Below are 16,703 nucleotides of genomic sequence, written 5' to 3' on the forward strand. Positions count from 1 at the left end.
CCTCGTGGGAGTATTTCATTCTTAGACACTAGGGATGTCCCGAGCGATCCACCCCAGTGCACCATTCACAATAGGGTTTGACTTTTAAATAGCTTTTCATTTGGTTGGAAAGAACAGATTCCCGCACAGTTTTTGGAATGCATGGAAAACCCCTATCATTTTCCTGTCTCAATACCCTCTTCACATGCAGCCCACACAGTTCTCTGCTTTACAAGAGAGAGAGGGATAGTGGGAGGGAGAAAGAGAGAGGTCACCGATGACGCTCAGGGCTCAGGGATGACCTTTCCTTCTTAGCTGTTCTGGGTAAGGTGTATTCCTTCACTGGGCAGCGTGCAGAAATAGTGAGTGGGCAGGAGCTTTATTCTTCCCTGATGTCACCACCCCCACCACCCACATGGCCTCATGACTACATTACGCAGTCGCTTCCTTTTGTTCCCGTGAAACACTTCTGACTATGAAAAGACTTATAAAAGAAGTTTGGGCTCATTGTTGAAAACTTGGATGGAGCCAAAAAGCATACAAGGGCAGAATAACAAAGAAACAAACCTCAGAATACCATTCCCAGAGCCAGCTACTCAAAACTTTGTGGTACTACAAATCAAGAATTTGTTTAATGATTTATTAAATATTTATTGAGTGCTTATGCTCTACCAGGCATTATGCTAGCTACATACAGAAGCAAATGGTGAGATCCTTACTCCTGTGAAAATGGGCCTGTATTAATGCAGGTCCTGTCTGAGATGTTTCCTGACCTTTTGTCTCCTGCACGATGTGTTTCTGCGGTCATTAAAGGCTCAGTTCCTAGGGCATCTATAGTCTGGGTTAGCTGATCCCTCTCCTGTCTTTATACAAGAATGATATCCTGCCCGTTTTCACAGCTATCTCCAGGCACACAGCCGCTGTGTGTGAACTCACGAAGTTAGAGTGTCCCAGTGGCAATGACTCTTGCCTCTCTACCATATGACCCAACAGTCCCTCTACGGGGCATATATACCCTGAGGAAACCAGAACTGAAAAAGACACATGTGCCCCAGTGCTCATTGCAGCACTATTTACAATGGCTAGGACATGGGAGCAACCTAGCTGTCCATCAACAGATGAATGGGTAAAGAAGCTGTGGTACATATATACTATGGAATATTACTCAGCATAAAAAGGAACACATTTGAGTTAATTCTAATGAGGTGGATGAACCTAGAGCCTATTATATAGAGTGAAGTAAGTCAGAAAGAAAAATATGGTATAGCAACACATATATGTGGAATCTAGAAAGACGATCTAGAAATACTGATGAGCGTATTTGCAGGGCAGCAGTGGGGACAAAGACATAGAGAACAGATTTTGTGGACACAGTGGGTGGAGCTGAGGGGTGGGACAGATTTAGAAACTAACATGGAAACACACACATTACCATATGTGAAACAGATAGCCAGTGGAAATTTGCTGTATGACGTAGGGAGCTCACATGCTCTGTGACAACCTAGAGGGGTGAGATGAGGTGGGAGACAGGTTCATGAGGGAAGGAACATATGTATACCTATGGCTGATTCATGTTGATGTATGGCAGAAACTAACAATATTGTAAAGCAGCTATCCTCCAATTAAAAATAAATTCTGAAAGAATGGTTTCCTTGATAGAAATGACAGTGAGTATGGAGGTGAGGGGAAAGGAATAGCCCTGGCAGGTTGCTGTGCTGTTGATCTGGGAGATGGCGGGGGGAGAGGCAGTACACGGGCCAGAGCAGAACTTAGTGCTGGGTGGAGATGACTTTATTATGACACAGGATTGAGGAAAAATCAAGTAGAGAAGGAAAGGTTGAAGATTGTAAACAAAGGGCTAACTGATGAAACAGACTCACTGGAAAGAGTTCCAGAATACAAACTGGTCCATCCGTACAAGGGTGGTGGCACTGCCAGGGGGCACCTTGGAATCGTGTGGGTTATCAGGGTGACTTGGGGCTGTTAAGGCATCGAATGGGCAGAGTCCAGAGATGTGGTGTGTCCTGCACTGGGTGATATAGTGAAGACAGTTTCCACATTCCAAGCAGCTTTCAAATGAGCTACTAGTCAGGAAGGTGAAAACTCTGTTTAGAATTATCTGAGCCTGGAACCTAGCACTGTTTTTCAGTGACAGAAAGTAATTTTTACATAGTTTTAATATGGATTAAATTTCCCAAAGATTCAACCACAGTATAAATCAAGGGAAGATTTCACTGGGAAATCTTTATATATATAAAATACTTTATAAAGCATTACTTATCATTTTGAATGGCATTTTCATTCCTACTGAAAGTGAAAGTGTTAGTCCTACTCAGTCTCATCTGCTCTTTTCGACCCCATGGACTGTAGCCCGCCAGCTTCCTCTGTCCATAAAATTCTCCAGGCAAGAATGCTGGAGTGGGTAGCCATTTCTTTCTCCAGGGGATCTTCCCAACCCAGGGATGGAACCTGAGTCTCGGGCATTGCAGGAAGATTATTTACCATCTGAGCCACCAGGGAAGCCCATGAGTTCTAAGATTAAGTACCTGAATCTGTCTACACATTCATAATTACCACACAGTGATTCTACATTGAGGTATAAGGATTTTTCTACCGTACTGTGTATTCAGTATAATAGTACCTGAGCCTTTACATATTGAAAAGCATATTACTTTCCTTTTATTTTTTAATTATGTCATTAAATCAATTAAAATGTAATTATGTATTTAGGTAGGTTATATTCATTTCTCAATATTAAAGGGGAAGGGAGTTACAAAATAATTTTTTATAAAAAGGCATTGTATCCGATTCAGCTAAGAATCACCAGCAAAAACAGAAACACTTAGCAAGAGAAGCTTTAAACACTGTGCTAGAGAAGGCAGTAAGGATGGATGAGGCACACAGAAGTCAAAGGAAGGGGGGCATGGAGTTGAGGAAATCATCCTGTCCTTTATCCTCTGTCAAGTAAGAGTTTAAGATGTGTTTAGAATGCAGGAGGGAGTGAAATTGAAGGTGACATAAAAAAGAGAAAGAGGAAAGTCAGTTGTGGATGAGTGTTGTCTGAGACTATGGGAAGATTGCTGCTGCTGCTGCTGCTGCTGCTGCTAAGTCGCTTCAGTCATGTCCGACTCTGTCTGACCCCATAGACAGCAGCCCACCAGGCTCCCCCGTCCCTGGGATCCTCCAGGCAATAACACTGGAGTGGGTTGCCATTTCCTTCTCCAATGCATGAAAGTGAAAAGGGAAAGTGAAGTCGCTCAGTCGTCTGACTCTTAGTGACCTCATGGACTGCAGCCTACCAGGTTCCTCCGTCCATGGGATTTTCCAGGCAAGAGTACTGGAGTGGGTTGCCATTGTCTTCTCCAGGAAGATTGCTAGGCAGTGTTCAAAGCCCAGATGAGGTTGGAGAACTTAAATTTGTCAAGAGCCTCATTCAGCACAGGTGTGGTCTTTGCCAGAAGAGCTCAATAGGAGTGCTTCTCTTAGGGAGCAGGGAGGGCTGGCTGGATTCATCCAGGGTTGGAGTTTCCCTAAGCAGGAGTAGCAGAAGAGTAAAAGGTCAGGTCATGAAGAACACTGACTACCAGACTCAGCAGCTTAGCAGTGAACTAAGATTAAGGCCAGAAGTGACACCTAGGAGACTGTTACATTATAAAGGCCCCTGGTCAACCCCAGGGTCCCCCGGTGATAGTACATTCTTCCTCTTTCTATTTCAAGAATGCAGCCAGCTTTATTCCCCACCTGGTATATTAGTTGGTGAAGTTCCATTAAAAGATTTTCCTCTATTTTGCTGCACTGACTTACAAGGGCTGACATTCTCTCAGGACTCTATAAAGAAACAGTGCAGCTTCCGGGCCTCTTGATGTAAATGGAGGCGAATTTTGCTAAGGTGAAGGTGAGTGTTCCCAAATCTGGAGGGAGGCAGGGCTTTTAAAGGAAAAAATCAGTACACACTAAGAGGTTTAGCCAGTGGAAGCCTCTTGGCTTAAAAGAAAAGCTCTGTAAATTCCCACATTTCTCCTGAAGAGTCAGACTTTTTAAAATCAGGCACGACCTTACAAATTTCTCATCTAAATTTCTGTCCAAGTTTCCATTTTGATTGTTGGAATCTTGAGTGGTAGCTTCTGACTACAATCCAGACCTCATCCTGCTCCTCTCTTCCTAACTGAAGTGGAAGCAAGGAGGCATCAGGAAAAGAAGAGAGTCACCGTCTGATGGCCGCATTCAGATTTGGGGACTGAAGTATAGAGAGAAAGGGAGAGAGGGGTGAGCTGGTTCACCAGTGGAGTTGCTGGGGGCTGAGCACACTTGGCAGCTCCAAGACACTGGGAATCTCAAGGGCATGCATGACTGGGCTTGGAGCAGGCGTGCACACTCATATGGGAATTGGATATGGATTGCGGACCTAATGGAGAAATGGATATAAAATGCTATGATGTCTTAATGAATAAGGTGCTGCAAATATCTTCCTTGAAAGATCATGAATAGAAATGACTAAACTAACACAAATTCATATCAAGAATATATAGAAAGAAAGAAAAGGGTATGATGAAGGGAAAATCCAGATGGCTAACAAGTATATGAACAATTGTATAAACACTAATAATCATAGAACTGCAAGTCAAAATGGGGCACTTCACTGTGTATAACAGACTGAAGGTTCATCCATATCACTATAAATGACCCAGTTTCATTTCTTTTTATGGCTGAGTTATATTCCATTGTATATATGTATCATATCCTGTCATACAGAGTGAAGTAAGTCAGAAAGAGAAAAGCAAATAAAGTATATTAAGGCATATATATGGAATCTAGGAAATGGTAATGATGAACCTATTTGCAGGGCAGGAATAGAGACATAGGTGTAGAGAAGGAACATGTGGACATGATGGGGAAGGAGAGGGTGGGGAGAATTGAGAGTGTGGCATTGACATATATACGCTATCATGTGTAAAATAGCTAGCTAGTGGGAAGCTGCTGTTTAGCACAGGGAGTTCAGCTCAGTGCTCTGTGATGAATTTGGGGGTAGAATGGGAGGGGGAGGTAGGAGGGAGGCTCAAGAGGGAGGGGATATGTGTATACTTAGAGATGATTAGAGCTGATTCATGTTATTGTACAGCAGAAACTCACACAATATTGTAAATCAATTTTATTCCAATTTTAAAAAACGGGGCACTTGAGATTGGAAAAAAAAAAAAAAGGAAACTTGAATAATGAAGTATTGGCAAAGTTGTAGAGAAATAGGAGTCCTCAGGCATGGCTGATGGAGATGCAGACTGTTAGAGCCATTCTGGAAAGTGATTTGGCAGCACTGAATGGAATTAAACATGAAAATACTCTGTGACCAGCCATCTTTCTTGTCTACTTATACCCAACAGAAATTCCTTCAAAGGTTCCTAAGGAATGCCGCAGGGCTATCATGGTGGTTTTGTGGGGGTGAGAAGTTGGAAGTAATCTGTTTACCACTAGGGGAGTACATAGGAGAAGTACAGGAGAGGGACACAGTGGTCCTCTCTGCAGCACTTAGAAGCAAGAACTAGATGTACTCCTCTGTCCATGGAATTCTCCAGGCAAGAATACTGGAGTGGATAGCCATTCCCTTCTCCAGGTAGCAAGGATAGATTTTTTTTAAATAGTGCCAAGTGAAAAACCTAAGAGGCAGAATAATACCATTTAAAACGGGAACCACATGCAGACATTAAATGCCCTACACACTTTGCATTTTACAAATTTTATTCAGGAAATTGGATTTATTTATTTATTCAGGAAATTGGATCAATGGCTGTAACAGAAGCACCCAAAATAATAATGGATAAAGCCCGATAGATTTTTTTTCTCCTGTTAAAATTCAGGTAGGCAATCCAGAGGGGGTTCGACATCATCAGGGACCTGTTTGTGTCATTTTACTTTGATACCTTCAGCTCATGACTCTTATCTCAGAGTCCTGTGTGGCTACTTGATCTCCTAGCACACAGTTAGACTCTGCCCAGTGGGAAGAGGGAAAGGAAAAGGAAAAGAAAAGATACATTTCTGCTTATAGGGCAACCTAGAAGTTCACACATCACTTTTGCTCTTATCCCATTGGCTAACATTAAATGGTGTAGTCATGCCCAGCAACCAGCTATGAATTCTGTTAGGATGTTAGGAGGATGACAAGCAATGCATATGTGCAAATGACGCAAATTAACACATTAGGGTAGGGCCTGAGGAGGAAGGGATGGGGATCAGAAGGAAAAGGGAAGAATGACATTTATACAGAATAAGAAAGAGTCCTTGTGTGGATTCATGATGAGAGTGTATCATAAACTGAGACCTGTGATTATGGCACTCTTCTGTACCTGAGGTTCATGAAAGGAAGGAAAGGAGGAAGGAAGGAAGTGAACAGAACCGTAATTACCTAGCAGAGTTGCTCAGAATGTTACAGAAAGCATAAAGTGTCTGCAGTGCCTGTTACAAAGGTGTCCAGCAAATGTTAGCCATATCCACTAAATATCAGAATAGATCTTTTCCCATATTATTATTTTTAATATAAATTTATTTATTTTAATTGGAGGCTAATTACAATATTGTATTGGTTTTGCCATACATCAATCCCATATTATTTTTAGTTGGTTCTTTGGCTAATGTAGAAGTTCACAATATTTCTAGCTAATAAGTTCATGTGAAGAGAAAGTGAGAGCATTAAGACAGACTAACATATTTCATTTACATATAAAAGTCTCATCTTTTGTATTTGGGCTTCCCCGTGGCTCAGTGGTAAAAAAATCTACCTTCGATGCAAGAGCTGCAGGAAATTTTGGTTCAATTTCTGGGTCAGGAAGATCCCTGGAGAAGGGCATGGCAACCCACTCTAGTATTCTTGCCTGGAGAATTCCAGGGACAGAGGAGCCTGGTGGGTTCCAGTCCATGGGGTCACAAAGAGTTGGACATGACTGAAGTGACTAACACACATGACTGGGTGTTCATTGGAAGGACTGATGCTAAAGCTGAAACTCCAATACTTTGGCCACCTCATGTGAAGAGTTGACTCATTGGAAAAAACCCTGATGCTGGGAGGGATTAGGGGCAGGAGGAGAAGGGGACGACAGAGGATGAGATGGCTGGATGGCATCACCGACTCAATTGACATGAGTTTGAGTAGGCTCCGGGAGTTGGTGATGGACAGGGAGGCCTGGCGTGCTGCGATTCATGGGGTCGCAAAGAGTCGGACACGATTGAGCAACTGAACTGGAACTGGAAGTGACTTAGCACACAGTTGATGTACAGTGTGCTAATTTCTGCTGTACAGCAAAGTGGCTCAGTTATACATATATGTACATTCCTTTTCATATTCCTTTCCATTATGATTTATCACAAGACATTGAATATAGTTCCCTGTGCTATACAGAGGAGGGCTTCTCTGGTGGCTCAGTGGTAAAGAATCTGCCTACAATGCAGTAGACTGCCTGCAGTGCAGGAGATGCGGGTTCGATCCTTGAGTTGGGAAGATCCCCTGGAGAAGGAAACTGTAACCCACTCCAGTATTCTTGCCTGGAAATCCTGTGGACGCAGAAGTCTGGCAGGCTACAGGCCAGGGCTTGCAAGAGTCGGACTCGACTTAGCGATAAACCACCACCACTCTACAGAGGAGTTGTTGTCTATTATTCTGTATATAATAGCTTGCATCTCCTAGCCTCAAACTCCCCAGTCCTTCCCTGCCCCGACTGCTCACTCCCTTGGCAACCAAAGTCTCATCTCTCCGTGAGTCTATTTGTGTTTTATAGATAAGTTCTATGCTCTGCTATGCTTAGTTGCTCAGTTATGTCTGACTCTTTGTGACCCCGTGGACTGCAGCCCACCAGGCTCCTCTGTCCATGGGGATTCTCAAGGCAAGAATACTGGAGTGGGTTGCCATGTTCTCCTCCAGGGGATCTTCCCAACCCAGGGATCAAGCCCAGGTTTCCCGCGTTGCCAGCAGATTCTTTACCATCTGGGTCACCATGGTTTGTGTCATAGTTTAGATTCCACATATAAGTGATATCATATGGTATTTGTCTTTCTCCTTCCGACTTACCTCTTGGTATAATAATCTCTGGGTTCATCCATTTGCTGCAAATAGCATTACTACTTTCTTTTTTTGTAACTGAGCAGTATACCATTGTATACATGTACCACATCTTTATCTAATCATTTGTTGATGGACATTTAGGTTGTTTCCATGTCTTGGGTATTGTAAATAGTTATGCTCTGAAAATACGGGTGCATATATCTTTTAAAATTATAGTTTAGTCTAGATATATACCCAGAAGTGGGATTGCTGAATCATATGGCAACTCTTTTTTTAGTGTTTTAATGAACTTCCATACTGTTCTCCATAATGGCTGCACCAACTTAAATTCCTACCAACAGTATAGGAGGGTTCCGTTTTCTCCACACCTTCTCCAGCATTTGTTATTTGTAGACTTTTTAATGACGACCATTCAGACCTGTGTGAGGTGTTACCTCATTGTAGTTTTGATTTGCATAAAATTATCATCTTTAATGTTGTTAATCCTTTTGGATCTACAGATCAGAGATTTTCCCTGTTGTTGAAACACTTGATTCTGAGACAGATATTCCACAGAAACCATGGTGGGGACACATGAGACCAAGTGACATGATAAGAGGGTTTTCTTTTGACCAGAAATAGGGCAACATTTACATCTTCAGTTATGACATTAAAAAAAGAAATGCCACGAAGAACTTTGAAACTGCTGAAGGAAAAACAGTCAGTGGAACAAAGTCTTGAACTTAGAGAAACCTTAGCTGTCCAAGAGAACAGTCCTGCTGTTTTCTGGGAACACACACAAAAGTAGAATCAAGGGCCGCATGCCAATTCCTTCAGCATCCAGCTTTGCACTAAGGGAGAGCCAGAATTGAGCCTCACCTGCTTAAGGACCAAATTAATCACCACAGAGCTTGGCTTTCAAACACACTGATGGAGAAATGAGTAATTTTCAGTGAATGCCTTTCAGCATATACTTATATCCTAAACTAAAGAAATGAATAATAGCAAGGAGACTCCTCCACTAACTGGGGTTTTCATGAGATAATTACACCCCTGGAGGACTAAAGGTATCATCTTTGTTTCTTGCTGTATAAGACAATGGATCTGATTGTCTTTAGGTACCACCCACTGCTGTGTCTCTGGCTCCAAAACTTGACAGTAGGTAAGGGAGAATATATCTGTGTGTAAAATCATGGCTTGCTATCACATACATTGTATTTCTTAAGGGTAGCATAATAACTATAGAAATCAGAGAATCCATTTGCAGACTTTAAACTGAACCTCATTTCAGCCCAATAAGTTGGAAGAAATTATACATGCGCACATATACATACAAACACGCATGCAGGCACACAATTGCACCCCTAAAGGAGGATATATATAGTCATCATATTTCTCAAGAAGAATCTTTGTAGATAAACTTTCTAGTTCACTTCCAGAAAATAGTATATCTTTAGACTAGTTTGTATGTGTATGCAATGAAATTATACTAGATTATTTCTCTTTTCACCTTAGCTTTTAATTGCAACAGTTCCTTTTTTCAGGTGCCTTGTAGCATCTACTCCTTTATCTCTTTTCTAGAATCTCTGTTTGGTTCTTAAATCCTTAATTGTCCTATTTTACATAATGTTTAATTTTATGAGATGCCTGGAATATGAGATTTTTTAATGAGATTTCTGGAAACCTAGATGTTTTTAAAATCAGTTGAATAAACCCTCCTTTCCCTGAATGGAAGGAGGTAAATTCCCTTAAATATTCCCTTGCCAGATTCAGAATTCTGCCACAGTCTTCGGAAGCACTCTTGTTCTCCTTGTGTTCAAGTTTCTTCTTTCTCTGTAAACTATTCTGTCCCCTTAACCTTCACCATCCTGACCTGGCTCAAAAGCAGGTTTATCATGCCTAGATTATGCAGTCTCCACCCTGTCACCCCCTCCAGCCAGTTTTCCCCTCTGTTTAATCCCCAAAGTGATGCCAAGTCAGCCTGCCTTATAGACAGCTCAGGGTCTCCTAGGCCACTCACTGCTGTGGCTAAAAGCTAAGGTTATGTTCATCCAGCCCCAAACTTTGTCAGTGAACATCTAAGGCTCAAGGACAGTGTGATCAGCTTCCCAGACCCTTGTGCTTGACCAGGCAACTAGGTTGTTTTCTTCTGGAATGATTAGGATTTCTCCTCTTGAGATCATATAGAGATAATGGAGTTTTTACTCCTAAGGATTATTTTCTTGTCCCACAAGTCTGAATCCCAGGGTGAAGGCTCAAGGAGTCAGCATGTTTATTATTGGACAGGGTGCCAAGTTTTGATGCTTCTGGTCTGTTTGACATGAAAGGAGGGTCACAGACTCCCCCAAGGACCAATGAAGGAGAAGCATCTTCAGCTAGAAAACAAAAAAAGCATTTCTCTGTAGTACAGGTTCTTCAGCTGGTGCTCCCGGTGGGAGCAGGATCCCCAGGATCTGTACTAGTTTGCCTCCTCACACTGGCATGATTATCAGGCCAGTTTTGTTTGGTGTGCTCATTTTATAGGGCTGCTGTAACTAAGTACCCAAAATTAGGCGGCTTCAAAGGACACACATCTATTCTCACAGAGCTCTAGAGTCTAGAAATCTGAAATTAAATGTTGGCAAGGCTCTCTGGGGCTTCAGGGAATTCTTCTAGCCTCTTTCTAGTTTCTGGTGGTTCTCAGCAAGCTGTGGCATTCCTTGGTTTCCAGACACATCCCTCCAGTCTCTGCCGTTGTCCATTGCACAGTCATCTTCTCCCTGTGTGCTTCAGTCTCTTCACATTGTAGTCTTCTAAGGACACCAGTCAGACTAGATTAAGGGTCCACTCTAATACAACTTTATCTTAACTGCAATAATTCCCTACTTTAAAACAACTTTATCTTAACTACAATAATTACACCTGCAACGAGGTATTCCTGAATAAAAGGTCACATTCTGTAGAACTAGAGGTTAGGACTTTGGCATATCTTTTGAGGAGACATGATTTAACCTGTAACATTTGGGATCAGCTTGACTTAACACAGGAAATCACTTATCCTTCAGATGGAGAGTGCACAGTTAGGGTGAGGGTCGGAGAAAGCACACACCCTCACCCCTCCAGTGCTCAGAAGGGAGAAACTGCCCTTTGCCCTTCTTCTGAGTTCCTCCGTGTCTGTCTGCCAGTTGGCACACACTCACCAGTGCCCTGACCAAGGTTTCGTCTGCATTTGTAGAGTGAGCAGTCAGAGCTACATCTGTGCTATGAAAATGCTCACAGATCTGCCAGAAACATGAATAACAGCATTTTCCACAACAGTTCCTCTTCCTCAGTCAAGCCAGAAACTCTTTTCTGATAGCACTGCAGAGGCAGTGAGTTTCCTAGTTGTATATCTCTTTGTAGGGAGCTGGATCAAGTGCCAGCTTCCCCTGTCCAAGTTTCCTCTGTCCTAACCTGTTGCGGGCCTTAAGGGAGAAGCTGGGCATGTGCCTCTGCCTGGGGACCACAGACAAGGTCATCCTTGGGACACTGATGGCGGATGGGGAGGAAGTGGGGGACACCACGGAGGCCTCAGGCTTCCTAATGAGCAGCTAGCAGGCTGAGAGGGTGGGCAGGCGAGAACGTTGGCAGCCGCTGGAGCAGTTGGACTCCTGCCCAGACCCCCAGCTGCCGCTGCTCCACTTCCCAGTGGCAGCTGCCTGGGTACTCCTTTGACGCAGCAGGAGCACATGGAAAGCCCGAAACATGGGACTCCACGGGGCTAGCCCAGGGCAGAGCTGTGAGAGGCAAAGCCTATCAGGCGTGTCTCACCACTTGAGCTCCCTTCCAGCACCTCAGCCCATTCCATGCCTCTGCCTATCTCAGCAAAGCTTGGGTCTCACTTGACTGGCCCGTGCCCTTTATGCTAAGATGCTGCTGCTGCTAAGTCGCTTCAGCCGTGTCCAACTCTTGACCCCATAGACGGCAGCCCACCAGGCTCCCCCGTCCCTGGGATTCTCCAGGCAAGAACACTTGAGTGGGTTGCCATTTCCTTGTCCAATGCATGAAAGTGAAAAGTGAAAGTGAAGTCGCTCAGTTGTGTCTGACTCTTAGCGACCCCATGGACTGTAGCCCGCCAGGCTCCTCCATCCATGGGATTTTCCAGGCAAGAGTACTGGAGTAGGGTGCCATTGCCTTCTCTGATGCTAAGATGCAGACAGACCCAAAGTCAATCTAGACCTTTTTGCTCCATCTTTTAATATCTGTCTCAAAAGAAATAAACGTCTAGCAAGAAAGCCTTGAAAAACACTGTCTCTTCAACACTGAAATCTTAAGTAAGGTCGCAAAATGGGTAGCAGGAAATATTTTGGCATAAAACAACAAAATATTGAAAATCTGATCGTAAAGATTCTCCTCCCACGTGATTGCCCCGTGCTCTCTCTCCTCTCTCTCCACCTCCAGCTTTCTAGTCCAGTGTTTCCTCACATGTCAAGTAATCTTTTTGGCTCTGCGTTTTATAATTCTGCTTCTGCATGTTTTGCCTTTTTTTTTTTCATCTAAGTAAAGACAACAAAGCATTGTGACCAAAAGATCTTCCCCTAGAAGGTCAGTGGGGGAAATACTGAGCCAGTAAGGATTTTGATCCATATTACACTCTCCCCAAAACTTGAAAATCTTTTATTCCTTAATACACTAAAAGGGAATCTTTAATTGGCATTCTAGGTACTAAGTAGGTTGGAGGGAAGTGGTGGGAGGACGAGGGGAGCAAGTGGAGGGATTGGTGAAGAGTGTACCCGTCTCCTCCTAGGATAGCTCTGGTGCCTCCTGATGGCTCCACTCTCTGGAAGTTTCTGGTCAAAGCCCTAACTCCCTACTCCTCTACATGTTGGGCACAGGGCTGATTCAAAGCAGCCAGTTTCAGGCTGCTTATATGCCTCAAAAGATCCAAATTGGTGTTGCCTATAGCTGCAGGCATGGTGCTACCAGGCTGGGCTGTAACCATGGATCATCATCTCCCCCAAAATAGCCCATTTTAATTGTATTTAGTTTCATCTTCAGGCAATGCAAGTGAATCATTGAAAAGTTATGCTTCTAGCTCTTTCTTACAGCCCCAAAGAGGTAAATCCCCTAAAGTGAATTTTTTTTCTTCCATACCTAAGCCAAATTTACCTCAGAGTTCAAGACTGTCTCACTCCTACACATCCTGCCACGAGTTTGTAAATCCTCAGCTTATTTAAAAGATAATGGAATGGGCCGGGGGAGTGGTGAGGGGGAAGTAGGAGAGATGGGGCAGGGCTTGAGCGGGTGGAGATGATGGGAGAAGATTGTAGTCATGAGCACACTGTGTCACCAGCCCTCAAACTCACCTCAACACTGTGAAGTCTCAGCACAAAACTGAAAGTGCTCACACCTACGATACTGAGACCTTTCTTTGAGACAGTCTTATGAGTTCATACTTGACTAGCAAGTTTGAGAAGGGAAGCTAGGTCCTCCAGGGAGAGTGTGGGGTGGGGGTAAGGGGTTATAAACTGGGGCAAAGCATGCAGTTTGCAGGTGTTTTTTCCTATTTGTCGCAGTTATTTCTATTTGGGGCCATTTTCCTTTTATCATAACTCAGCAAATCTTGTTGTTCCTGTCTCAGTGATGAGAAACCTAAGGAGGATCTGATCCTAAATTATTGATAATTGGTATGTATTAGCACCCATAAGGAGAAGGCAATGGCACCCCACTCCAGTACTCTTGCCTGGAAAATCCCATGGATGGAGGAGCCTGGTGGGCTGCAGTCCATGGGGTCGCTAAGAGTCGGACACGACTGAGCGACTTCACTTTCACTTTTCACTTTCCACTTTCATGCATTGGACAAGGAAATGGCAACCCACTCCAGTGTTCTTGCCTGGAGAATCCCAGGGACAGGGGAGCCTGATAGGCTGCTGTCTATGGGGTCGCACAGAGTCGGACACGGCTGAAGTGACTTAGCAGCAGCAGCAGCAGCAGCACCCATAAGCTCTAGCCTCCTTCATTTATCCAAGAAAGACTTAATTGAAAGAAGAAGTTGGTGTTGAGGTGAGCTAGCTAGTAACTTGTTAAAAGACTTTTTATACCCAAATGGGCTGGAAAGCAAGGGAAGGGCTGGACAAGCAGTTCCTGGAGTTCAGAAGCAGCCATAGGTACAGATCTCTCCAGGTTGCTGGAACCACAGATGACGTCTCCTGGGCAGTCCTCCAGACATACAACAAAGCTACCCTGGCTATACTGCCTGGCTTCCCAGTGACTCATGCAATGTGTCCACCCACATCATGGCTTTGTAAGAGCGCTGTGGTGGGTCTGCTAGTCTTAAGGCCAATCAATGCAGATCCAACCCTCATAGGATATACTCCTGACCCACACTTGGAATACCAGTAACTTTGAAGACAGAGAACAAAGAGTATGATTGAAAACAAAAACCTTCTGCTCCAAATGTACCTTTCTTATATTGTACTTTTTGTAACTGGTAAGACTGCTCATATGGTTCCTTTTGCAGCATATCTAAAATATTCTTTTTCTAAAAAGATTTAAGGGAATGCAGACAACATGATCCCATAAAATTGTGCTACCTTGTTTCAAAATAATCTAGCTGGTCAATTTCATATACTATCAAAGAAGAGAAACTGAAGCATGGCGTTTGCATAGTCAGCTCTAAAAGTAAGGAAGAGATGGCCAGAGAGGAGAAAATCTCTGCATCAGTTAGATCACTGTCTAATTATGCCAGGCTTGCAAGCAAAATCTCCCTTAGACTTCTCAGCTTCATTCTGTTCTGTAGCTAGATTGTACCCCAGTGTAAGCAAGTTATCCCACTAACTGCCGGTCAGAAAGGGTGCAAACAACAAAATGTGGGAAGTTCAGCCAGCACATCCTCATGACTGTTTAGATAGGATCAGCTGATGAAGGACTGGCAGAGTCTTCTCTGAATGGCAGTGGCATGTCTGCAACAGTGCATTTGTGCATATAAAATATGTGTTTATGTTTCACATACATAGTTAAGTCAGTTTCAGCTTTAACTAGTACATTATGAGCAGGTTGAGGAGCCATCACCCAATTTTCTGTCATGGGCGTAGCACTTCACACACCATTCATTTAATATAAGACACTTAAAGAAGAAGAAAAAAACTTTGCTGATGTCTGACTCAGAGAAAAAGAATGGAAAGTTAACAACAAGACATGATTCCAACTGAAATAAATTTGAATACTCACCATGTTCTTCATTCTCAATCCTCATGTCTTAAAACAGGCTGAAAGCTCTCAATTGTTCAGTGAACCGAGTAATACCAATGACTGCAATTGCTGTCCAGATGACATGAGTTCACAGGATGAAGATAAAAACATTTAATTTAATGTTCCAGGAAAATAAAAGTGCTCATTTGGTTGAGAGGGGAAGACACTAACAATTACATTCTAGAAAATTCTATGGCCATTAACATCTGTTTGTGGTTTTTGAAAAACTTGTTTAATTTGGTGAAGGATTTTTAAAAATTTTATAGTGTTCTACAGTTTTCAAAGGTTTCATGCAGATGATTTCATATAATACCATAATAACCCTCCTTTTCCCCAGTACTGTTATATTGTCCCTCCCTCCTTCCCTCTCCCTACTGATAACTGCTAATTTGCTCCCTATGAGTTTGTTTCTTTTATGTTTTATTTACTAGTTTGTTGTATTTTTTCGATAGCACATATATGTAATATCATACAGTATTTGTCTTTCTCTGTTCAATTTCTTTCACTTAGCATAGTGCCCCCAAGTTCATCTATGTTGCTTCAGAAGGCAGAATTTCATTCTTTTTTATGGCTGAGTAATATCTATATACTTGGGGGGGGGGGTGGTGTATGTGTGTGTGCATGTATGACATCTTTTTAATCCATTCACCTGTTGATATACATTTGGATTGCTTCCATACATTGACAATTATAAATAAAGTAATTCTGAACATTGGGGAGCATTTATCTAGGTTTTTTGGATACATACCTAGGAGTGGAATTGCTGGGTCATATGATAATCCTATTTTTAGTTTTTTGAGAAACCTCCATATTGCTCCTCTGGTGGCCCAGATGGTAAAGAATCTGCCTGCAATGTGGGAGACCTGGATTCAATCCCTGGGTTGGGAAGATCCCCTGGAGGAGAGCATGGCAACCCACTCCAGTATTCTTGCCTGGAGAATCCCTGTGGACAGAGGAGCCTGGTGGGCTGCAGTCCACGGGGTTGCAAAGAATCGGATGACTAAGTATTCACTCAGCACAGCACATCCTGCTTTCCATAGTGGCTGCACAAAGTTACATTTCCACCAACAGTGTATGTGGATTCCCTTTACTCCACATCCTTGCCTACTGTTATTTGTGTTCTTTTTGATGATAGCCATTCTGACTAGTGTGAGGTGATATCTGGAGATGAAAAAGAAACTACAAAGGGAAAAAAAAAAGAAGCTACAACTGACACCACAGAAATACAAAGGCTTATATGGGACTGCTAAAAACAACTATATACCAATAAATGACAACCTAGAAGAAGTGGACATATTCTTCAAAAGGTACAATCTCCCTAGACTGAGCCAGGAAGAAATAGAAAATATGAGCAGACTAATTACTAAGAATGAAATTTAATCAGTAATTTAAGAACTCCCAATGAACAAAAGTTGAGGATTAGATGGCTTCACAGGTAAATTCTACCAAACATTTAGAGAAGAGTTAGCAACTCTTCCAACAACACAAG

General features: G+C 42.9%; 1 protein-coding gene across 1 annotated transcript in view; it reads left to right on the plus strand.

The window, feature by feature from the left end:
* Nucleotides 1–15,871, plus strand: part of PDE4D (phosphodiesterase 4D) — an 849,844-nt gene extending 833,973 nt beyond the window's left edge. Inside the window, exon 17 of the mRNA XM_055555248.1 lies at nt 15,231–15,871. The gene's annotated coding sequence lies outside the window, so the exon portion shown is untranslated. The remainder of the gene's footprint in view (nt 1–15,230) is intronic.
* The last annotated feature ends 832 nt before the right edge of the window (nt 15,872–16,703 follow it).

This window comes from Bubalus kerabau, chromosome 18 (genome assembly GCF_029407905.1).
Source record: "Bubalus kerabau isolate K-KA32 ecotype Philippines breed swamp buffalo chromosome 18, PCC_UOA_SB_1v2, whole genome shotgun sequence".
In the NCBI taxonomy this organism is placed as follows: Eukaryota; Metazoa; Chordata; class Mammalia; order Artiodactyla; family Bovidae; genus Bubalus; species Bubalus kerabau.